Below are 7,500 nucleotides of genomic sequence, written 5' to 3' on the forward strand. Positions count from 1 at the left end.
CAACGCCCGATCTCGTCTGATCTCGGAAGCTAAGCAGGGTCGGGCCTGGTTAGTACTTGGATGGGAGACCGCCTGGGAATACCAGGTGCTGTATGCTCTTTTGCTCATTCACTTAGAAACTGAAATCTTGCAATATGCACAAGTAGTCCTTCATGAAAGGGGCTGGAAGCTGTTTTCATTTTGACACGAGAGAGAGAGAGAGAGACCACCTTGCATTGTCAATTGCTAAATCTGTATATGGATAAGTAGCCTATGGTTGTCAACTTATTTCGTACGGCCATACTAGCCTGGCAACGCCCGATCTCGTCTGATCTCGGAAGCTAAGCAGGCTAGGGCCTGGTTAGTACTTGGATGGGAGACCGCCTGGGAATACCAGGTGCTGTATGCTCTTTTGCTCATTCACTTAGAAACTGAAATCTTGCAATATGCACAAGTAGTCCTTCATGAAAGGGGCTGGAAGCTGTTTTCATTTTGACACGAGAGAGAGAGAGAGAGAGAGAGAGAGAGACTACCTTGCATTGTCAATTGCTAAATCTGTATATGGATAAGTAGCCTATGGTTGTCAACTTATTTGGTACGGCCATACCAGCCTGGCAACGCCTGATCTCGGAAGCTAAGCAGGGTCGGGCCTGGTTAGTACTTGGATGGGAGACCGCCTGGGAATACCAGGTGCTGTATGCTCTTTTGCTCATTCACTTAGAAACTGACATCTTGCAATATGCACAAGTAGTCCTTCATGAAAGGGGCTGGAAGCTGTTTTCATTTTGACACGAGAGAGAGAGAGAGAGAGAGAGAGAGACTACCTTGCATTGTCAATTGCTAAATCTGTATATGGATAAGTAGCCTATGGTTGTCAACTTATTTCGTACGGCCATACCAGCCTGGCAACGCCCGATCTCGTCTGATCTCGGAAGCTAAGCAGGGTCGGGCCTGGTTAGTACTTGGATGGGAGACCGCCTGGGAATACCAGGTGCTGTATGCTCTTTTGCTCATTCACTTAGAAACTGACATCTTGCAATATGCACAAGTAGTCCTTCATGAAAGGGGCTGGAAGCTGTTTTCATTTTGACACGAGAGAGAGAGAGAGAGAGGGAGAGACCACCTTGCATTGTCAATTGCTAAATCTGTATATGGATAAGTAGCCTATGGTTGTCAACTTATTTTGTACGGCCATACCAGCCTGGCAACGCCCGATCTCGTCTGATCTCGGAAGCTAAGCAGGGTCGGGTCTGGTTAGTAATTGGATGGGAGACCGCCTGGGAATACCAGGTGCTGTATGCTCTTTTGCTCATTCACTTAGAAACTGACATCTTGCAATATGCACAAGTAGTCCTTCATGAAAGGGGCTGGAAGCTGTTTTCATTTTGACACGAGAGAGAGAGAGAGAGAGATAGAGAGAGACTACCTTGCATTGTCAATTGCTAAATCTGTATATGGATAAGTAGCCTATGGTTGTCAACTTATTTTGTACGGCCATACCAGCCTGGCAACGCCCGATCTCGTCTGATCTCGGAAGCTAAGCAGGGTCGGGCCTGGTTAGTACTTGGATGGGAGACCGCCTGGGAATACCAGGTGCTGTATGCTCTTTTGCTCATTCACTTAGAAACTGACATCTTGCAATATGCACAAGTAGTCCTTCATGAAAGGGGCTGGAAGCTGTTTTCATTTTGACACGAGAGAGAGAGAGAGAGAGAGAGAGAGACTACCTTGCATTGTCAATTGCTAAATCTGTATATGGATAAGTAGCCTATGGTTGTCAACTTATTTCGTACGGCCATACCAGCCTGGCAACGCCCGATCTCGTCTGATCTCGGAAGCTAAGCAGGGTCGGGCCTGGTTAGTACTTGGATGGGAGACCGCCTGGGAATACCAGGTGCTGTATGCTCTTTTGCTCATTCACTTAGAAACTGAAATCTTGCAATATGCACAAGTAGTCCTTCATGAAAGGGGCTGGAAGCTGTTTTCATTTTGACACGAGAGAGAGAGAGAGAGACCACCTTGCATTGTCAATTGCTAAATCTGTATATGGATAAGTAGCCTATGGTTGTCAACTTATTTCGTACGGCCATACTAGCCTGGCAACGCCCGAACTCGTCTGATCTCGGAAGCTAAGCAGGCTAGGGCCTGGTTAGTACTTGGATGGGAGACCGCCTGGGAATACCAGGTGCTGTATGCTCTTTTGCTCATTCACTTAGAAACTGAAATCTTGCAATATGCACAAGTAGTCCTTCATGAAAGGGGCTGGAAGCTGTTTTCATTTTGACACGAGAGAGAGAGAGAGAGAGAGAGAGAGAGACTACCTTGCATTGTCAATTGCTAAATCTGTATATGGATAAGTAGCCTATGGTTGTCAACTTATTTGGTACGGCCATACCAGCCTGGCAACGCCTGATCTCGGAAGCTAAGCAGGGTCGGGCCTGGTTAGTACTTGGATGGGAGACCGCCTGGGAATACCAGGTGCTGTATGCTCTTTTGCTCATTCACTTAGAAACTGACATCTTGCAATATGCACAAGTAGTCCTTCATGAAAGGGGCTGGAAGCTGTTTTCATTTTGACACGAGAGAGAGAGAGAGAGAGAGAGACTACCTTGCATTGTCAATTGCTAAATCTGTATATGGATAAGTAGCCTATGGTTGTCAACTTATTTCGTACGGCCATACCAGCCTGGCAACGCCCGATCTCGTCTGATCTCGGAAGCTAAGCAGGGTCGGGCCTGGTTAGTACTTGGATGGGAGACCGCCTGGGAATACCAGGTGCTGTATGCTCTTTTGCTCATTCACTTAGAAACTGACATCTTGCAATATGCACAAGTAGTCCTTCATGAAAGGGGCTGGAAGCTGTTTTCATTTTGACACGAGAGAGAGAGAGAGAGAGGGAGAGACCACCTTGCATTGTCAATTGCTAAATCTGTATATGGATAAGTAGCCTATGGTTGTCAACTTATTTTGTACGGCCATACCAGCCTGGCAACGCCCGATCTCGTCTGATCTCGGAAGCTAAGCAGGGTCGGGTCTGGTTAGTAATTGGATGGGAGACCGCCTGGGAATACCAGGTGCTGTATGCTCTTTTGCTCATTCACTTAGAAACTGACATCTTGCAATATGCACAAGTAGTCCTTCATGAAAGGGGCTGGAAGCTGTTTTCATTTTGACACGAGAGAGAGAGAGAGAGAGATAGAGAGAGACTACCTTGCATTGTCAATTGCTAAATCTGTATATGGATAAGTAGCCTATGGTTGTCAACTTATTTTGTACGGCCATACCAGCCTGGCAACGCCCGATCTCGTCTGATCTCGGAAGCTAAGCAGGGTCGGGCCTGGTTAGTACTTGGATGGGAGACCGCCTGGGAATACCAGGTGCTGTATGCTCTTTTGCTCATTCACTTAGAAACTGACATCTTGCAATATGCACAAGTAGTCCTTCATGAAAGGGGCTGGAAGCTGTTTTCATTTTGACACGAGAGAGAGAAAGAGAGAGAGAGAGAGAGAGACTACCTTGCATTGTCAATTGCTAAATCTGTATATGGATAAGTAGCCTATGGTTGTCAACTTATTTCGTACGGCCATACCAGCCTGGCAACGCCCGATCTCGTCTGATCTCGGAAGCTAAGCAGGGTCGGGCCTGGTTAGTACTTGGATGGGAGACCGCCTGGGAATACCAGGTGCTGTATGCTCTTTTGCTCATTCACTTAGAAACTGAAATCTTGCAATATGCACAAGTAGTCCTTCATGAAAGGGGCTGGAAGCTGTTTTCATTTTGACACGAGAGAGAGAGAGAGAGACCACCTTGCATTGTCAATTGCTAAATCTGTATATGGATAAGTAGCCTATGGTTGTCAACTTATTTTGTACGGCCATACCAGCCTGGCAACGCCCGATCTCGTCTGATCTCGGAAGCTAAGCAGGGTCGGGTCTGGTTAGTAATTGGATGGGAGACCGCCTGGGAATACCAGGTGCTGTATGCTCTTTTGCTCATTCACTTAGAAACTGACATCTTGCAATATGCACAAGTAGTCCTTCATGAAAGGGGCTGGAAGCTGTTTTCATTTTGACACGAGAGAGAGAGAGAGAGAGATAGAGAGAGACTACCTTGCATTGTCAATTGCTAAATCTGTATATGGATAAGTAGCCTATGGTTGTCAACTTATTTTGTACGGCCATACCAGCCTGGCAACGCCCGATCTCGTCTGATCTCGGAAGCTAAGCAGGGTCGGGCCTGGTTAGTACTTGGATGGGAGACCGCCTGGGAATACCAGGTGCTGTATGCTCTTTTGCTCATTCACTTAGAAACTGACATCTTGCAATATGCACAAGTAGTCCTTCATGAAAGGGGCTGGAAGCTGTTTTCATTTTGACACGAGAGAGAGAAAGAGAGAGAGAGAGAGAGAGACTACCTTGCATTGTCAATTGCTAAATCTGTATATGGATAAGTAGCCTATGGTTGTCAACTTATTTCGTACGGCCATACCAGCCTGGCAACGCCCGATCTCGTCTGATCTCGGAAGCTAAGCAGGGTCGGGCCTGGTTAGTACTTGGATGGGAGACCGCCTGGGAATACCAGGTGCTGTATGCTCTTTTGCTCATTCACTTAGAAACTGAAATCTTGCAATATGCACAAGTAGTCCTTCATGAAAGGGGCTGGAAGCTGTTTTCATTTTGACACGAGAGAGAGAGAGAGAGACCACCTTGCATTGTCAATTGCTAAATCTGTATATGGATAAGTAGCCTATGGTTGTCAACTTATTTTGTACGGCCATACCAGCCTGGCAACGCCCGATCTCGTCTGATCTCGGAAGCTAAGCAGGGTCGGGCCTGGTTAGTACTTGGATGGGAGACCGCCTGGGAATACCAGGTGCTGTATGCTCTTTTGCTCATTCACTTAGAAACTGACATCTTGCAATATGCACAAGTAGTCCTTCATGAAAGGGGCTGGAAGCTGTTTTCATTTTGACACGAGAGAGAGAGAGAGAGAGAGAGAGAGAGACTACCTTGCATTGTCAATTGCTAAATCTGTATATGGATAAGTAGCCTATGGTTGTCAACTTATTTCGTACGGCCATACCAGCCTGGCAACGCCCGATCTCGTCTGATCTCGGAAGCTAAGCAGGGTCGGGCCTGGTTAGTAATTGGATGGGAGACCGCCTGGGAATACCAGGTGCTGTATGCTCTTTTGCTCATTCACTTAGAAACTGACATCTGGCAATATGCACAAGTAGTCCTTCATGAAAGGGGCTGGAAGCTGTTTTCATTTTGACACGAGAGAGAGAGAGAGAGAGAGAGAGAGACTACCTTGCATTGTCAATTGCTAAATCTGTATATGGATAAGTAGCCTATGGTTGTCAACTTATTTCGTACGGCCATACTAGCCTGGCAACGCCCGATCTCGTCTGATCTCGGAAGCTAAGCAGGGTCGGGCCAGGGTCGGGCCTGGTTAGTACTTGGATGGGAGACCGCCTGGGAATACCAGGTGCTGTATGCTCTTTTGCTCATTCACTTAGAAACTGAAATCTTGCAATATGCACAAGTAGTCCTTCATGAAAGGGGCTGGAAGCTGTTTTCATTTTGACACGAGAGAGAGAGAGACCACCTTGCATTGTCAATTGCTAAATCTGTATATGGATAAGTAGCCTATGGTTGTCAACTTATTTTGTACGGCCATACCAGCCTGGCAACGCCCGATCTCGTCTGATCTCGGAAGCTAAGCAGGGTCGGGCCTGGTTAGTACTTGGATGGGAGACCGCCTGGGAATACCAGGTGCTGTATGCTCTTTTGCTCATTCACTTAGAAACTGACATCTTGCAATATGCACAAGTAGTCCTTCATGAAAGGGGCTGGAAGCTGTTTTCATTTTGACACGAGAGAGAGAGAGAGAGAGAGAGAGAGAGACTACCTTGCATTGTCAATTGCTAAATCTGTATATGGATAAGTAGCCTATGGTTGTCAACTTATTTCGTACGGCCATACCAGCCTGGCAACGCCCGATCTCGTCTGATCTCGGAAGCTAAGCAGGGTCGGGCCTGGTTAGTAATTGGATGGGAGACCGCCTGGGAATACCAGGTGCTGTATGCTCTTTTGCTCATTCACTTAGAAACTGACATCTGGCAATATGCACAAGTAGTCCTTCATGAAAGGGGCTGGAAGCTGTTTTCATTTTGACACGAGAGAGAGAGAGAGAGAGAGAGAGAGAGACTACCTTGCATTGTCAATTGCTAAATCTGTATATGGATAAGTAGCCTATGGTTGTCAACTTATTTCGTACGGCCATACTAGCCTGGCAACGCCCGATCTCGTCTGATCTCGGAAGCTTAGCAGGGTCGGGCCAGGGTCGGGCCTGGTTAGTACTTGGATGGGAGACCGCCTGGGAATACCAGGTGCTGTATGCTCTTTTGCTCATTCACTTAGAAACTGAAATCTTGCAATATGCACAAGTAGTCCTTCATGAAAGGGGCTGGAAGCTGTTTTCATTTTGACACGAGAGAGAGAGAGACCACCTTGCATTGTCAATTGCTAAATCTGTATATGGATAAGTAGCCTATGGTTGTCAACTTATTTCGTACGGCCATACCAGCCTGGCAACGCCCGATCTCGTCTGATCTCGGAAGCTAAGCAGGGTCGGGCCTGGTTAGTACTTGGATGGGAGACCGCCTGGGAATACCAGGTGCTGTATGCTCTTTTGCTCATTCACTTAGAAACTGACATCTTGCAATATGCACAAGTAGTCCTTCATGAAAGGGGCTGGAAGCTGTTTTCATTTTGACACGAGAGAGAGAGAGAGAGAGAGAGAGAGACTACCTTGCATTGTCAATTGCTAAATCTGTATATGGATAAGTAGCCTATGGTTGTCAACTTATTTCGTACGGCCATACCAGCCTGGCAACGCCCGATCTCGTCTGATCTCGGAAGCTAAGCAGGGTCGGGCCTGGTTAGTACTTGGATGGGAGACCGCCTGGGAATACCAGGTGCTGTATGCTCTTTTGCTCATTCACTTAGAAACTGACATCTTGCAATATGCACAAGTAGTCCTTCATGAAAGGGGCTGGAAGCTGTTTTCATTTTGACACGAGAGAGAGAGAGAGAGAGAGAGAGAGAGACTACTTTGCATTGTCAATTGCTAAATCTGTATATGGATAAGTAGCCTATGGTTGTCAACTTATTTCGTACGGCCATACCAGCCTGGCAACGCCCGATCTCGTCTGATCTCGGAAGCTAAGCAGGCTAGGGCCTGGTTAGTACTTGGATGGGAGACCGCCTGGGAATACCAGGTGCTGTATGCTCTTTTGCTCATTCACTTAGAAACTGAAATCTTGCAATATGCACAAGTAGTCCTTCATGAAAGGGGCTGGAAGCTGTTTTCATTTTGACACGAGAGAGAGAGAGAGAGAGAGAGAGAGAGAGAGAGACTACCTTGCATTGTCAATTGCTAAATCTGTATATGGATAAGTAGCCTATGGTTGTCAACTTATTTGGTACGGCCATACCAGCCTGGCAACGCCCGATCTCG

At 46.9% G+C, this 7,500-nt stretch overlaps 19 non-coding genes and 7 pseudogenes across 19 annotated transcripts in view; all 26 read left to right on the forward strand.

Moving 5' to 3' along the window:
• The window catches only part of LOC146244613 (5S ribosomal RNA), a 119-nt gene extending 22 nt beyond the window's left edge, over positions 1–97 (forward strand). The window contains exon 1 of the ribosomal RNA XR_014738380.1: positions 1–97. This exon is cut by the window's left edge and continues 22 nt beyond it. This is a non-coding gene — a ribosomal RNA (5S ribosomal RNA).
• Positions 98–269: 172 nt separating this feature from the next.
• LOC146244614 (5S ribosomal RNA) lies at positions 270–388 on the forward strand. The gene has a single exon (XR_014734706.1). It is a non-coding gene; the product is annotated as a 5S ribosomal RNA (ribosomal RNA).
• A 184-nt stretch (positions 389–572) lies between these two features.
• On the forward strand, positions 573–681 carry LOC146244615 (5S ribosomal RNA; annotated as a pseudogene).
• A 182-nt stretch (positions 682–863) lies between these two features.
• On the forward strand, positions 864–982 carry LOC146244616 (5S ribosomal RNA). The gene has a single exon (XR_014738381.1). It is a non-coding gene; the product is annotated as a 5S ribosomal RNA (ribosomal RNA).
• Positions 983–1,162: 180 nt separating this feature from the next.
• On the forward strand, positions 1,163–1,281 carry LOC146244617 (5S ribosomal RNA; annotated as a pseudogene).
• A 184-nt stretch (positions 1,282–1,465) lies between these two features.
• On the forward strand, positions 1,466–1,584 carry LOC146244618 (5S ribosomal RNA). The gene has a single exon (XR_014739751.1). It is a non-coding gene; the product is annotated as a 5S ribosomal RNA (ribosomal RNA).
• A 182-nt stretch (positions 1,585–1,766) lies between these two features.
• LOC146244619 (5S ribosomal RNA) lies at positions 1,767–1,885 on the forward strand. The gene has a single exon (XR_014738382.1). It is a non-coding gene; the product is annotated as a 5S ribosomal RNA (ribosomal RNA).
• Positions 1,886–2,057: 172 nt separating this feature from the next.
• Positions 2,058–2,176, forward strand: LOC146244620 (5S ribosomal RNA). The gene has a single exon (XR_014740288.1). It is a non-coding gene; the product is annotated as a 5S ribosomal RNA (ribosomal RNA).
• Positions 2,177–2,360: 184 nt separating this feature from the next.
• On the forward strand, positions 2,361–2,469 carry LOC146244621 (5S ribosomal RNA; annotated as a pseudogene).
• A 178-nt stretch (positions 2,470–2,647) lies between these two features.
• On the forward strand, positions 2,648–2,766 carry LOC146244622 (5S ribosomal RNA). Its single transcript, XR_014738385.1, has one exon. It is a non-coding gene; the product is annotated as a 5S ribosomal RNA (ribosomal RNA).
• Positions 2,767–2,946: 180 nt separating this feature from the next.
• Positions 2,947–3,065, forward strand: LOC146244623 (5S ribosomal RNA; annotated as a pseudogene).
• A 184-nt stretch (positions 3,066–3,249) lies between these two features.
• LOC146244624 (5S ribosomal RNA) lies at positions 3,250–3,368 on the forward strand. Its single transcript, XR_014739752.1, has one exon. It is a non-coding gene; the product is annotated as a 5S ribosomal RNA (ribosomal RNA).
• Positions 3,369–3,554: 186 nt separating this feature from the next.
• On the forward strand, positions 3,555–3,673 carry LOC146244625 (5S ribosomal RNA). The gene has a single exon (XR_014738386.1). It is a non-coding gene; the product is annotated as a 5S ribosomal RNA (ribosomal RNA).
• A 172-nt stretch (positions 3,674–3,845) lies between these two features.
• Positions 3,846–3,964, forward strand: LOC146244626 (5S ribosomal RNA; annotated as a pseudogene).
• A 184-nt stretch (positions 3,965–4,148) lies between these two features.
• On the forward strand, positions 4,149–4,267 carry LOC146244627 (5S ribosomal RNA). The gene has a single exon (XR_014739753.1). It is a non-coding gene; the product is annotated as a 5S ribosomal RNA (ribosomal RNA).
• Positions 4,268–4,453: 186 nt separating this feature from the next.
• Positions 4,454–4,572, forward strand: LOC146244628 (5S ribosomal RNA). The gene has a single exon (XR_014738387.1). It is a non-coding gene; the product is annotated as a 5S ribosomal RNA (ribosomal RNA).
• A 172-nt stretch (positions 4,573–4,744) lies between these two features.
• LOC146244629 (5S ribosomal RNA) lies at positions 4,745–4,863 on the forward strand. The gene has a single exon (XR_014739755.1). It is a non-coding gene; the product is annotated as a 5S ribosomal RNA (ribosomal RNA).
• Positions 4,864–5,047: 184 nt separating this feature from the next.
• On the forward strand, positions 5,048–5,166 carry LOC146244630 (5S ribosomal RNA). The gene has a single exon (XR_014735016.1). It is a non-coding gene; the product is annotated as a 5S ribosomal RNA (ribosomal RNA).
• A 182-nt stretch (positions 5,167–5,348) lies between these two features.
• Positions 5,349–5,478, forward strand: LOC146244631 (5S ribosomal RNA; annotated as a pseudogene).
• A 168-nt stretch (positions 5,479–5,646) lies between these two features.
• Positions 5,647–5,765, forward strand: LOC146244632 (5S ribosomal RNA). Its single transcript, XR_014739756.1, has one exon. It is a non-coding gene; the product is annotated as a 5S ribosomal RNA (ribosomal RNA).
• Positions 5,766–5,949: 184 nt separating this feature from the next.
• Positions 5,950–6,068, forward strand: LOC146244633 (5S ribosomal RNA). The gene has a single exon (XR_014735017.1). It is a non-coding gene; the product is annotated as a 5S ribosomal RNA (ribosomal RNA).
• Positions 6,069–6,252: 184 nt separating this feature from the next.
• On the forward strand, positions 6,253–6,382 carry LOC146244634 (5S ribosomal RNA; annotated as a pseudogene).
• A 168-nt stretch (positions 6,383–6,550) lies between these two features.
• Positions 6,551–6,669, forward strand: LOC146244635 (5S ribosomal RNA). The gene has a single exon (XR_014738388.1). It is a non-coding gene; the product is annotated as a 5S ribosomal RNA (ribosomal RNA).
• A 182-nt stretch (positions 6,670–6,851) lies between these two features.
• LOC146244636 (5S ribosomal RNA) lies at positions 6,852–6,970 on the forward strand. Its single transcript, XR_014738389.1, has one exon. It is a non-coding gene; the product is annotated as a 5S ribosomal RNA (ribosomal RNA).
• A 184-nt stretch (positions 6,971–7,154) lies between these two features.
• Positions 7,155–7,273, forward strand: LOC146244637 (5S ribosomal RNA). The gene has a single exon (XR_014738036.1). It is a non-coding gene; the product is annotated as a 5S ribosomal RNA (ribosomal RNA).
• A 190-nt stretch (positions 7,274–7,463) lies between these two features.
• LOC146244638 (5S ribosomal RNA) overlaps positions 7,464–7,500 on the forward strand; it is a 119-nt gene continuing 82 nt past the window's right edge. The window contains exon 1 of the ribosomal RNA XR_014734901.1: positions 7,464–7,500. This exon is cut by the window's right edge and continues 82 nt beyond it. This is a non-coding gene — a ribosomal RNA (5S ribosomal RNA).

This window comes from Hypomesus nipponensis, chromosome 20 (assembly GCF_054491055.1).
Source record: "Hypomesus nipponensis isolate SF chromosome 20, ASM5449105v1, whole genome shotgun sequence".
Classification (NCBI taxonomy): domain Eukaryota; kingdom Metazoa; phylum Chordata; class Actinopteri; order Osmeriformes; family Osmeridae; genus Hypomesus; species Hypomesus nipponensis.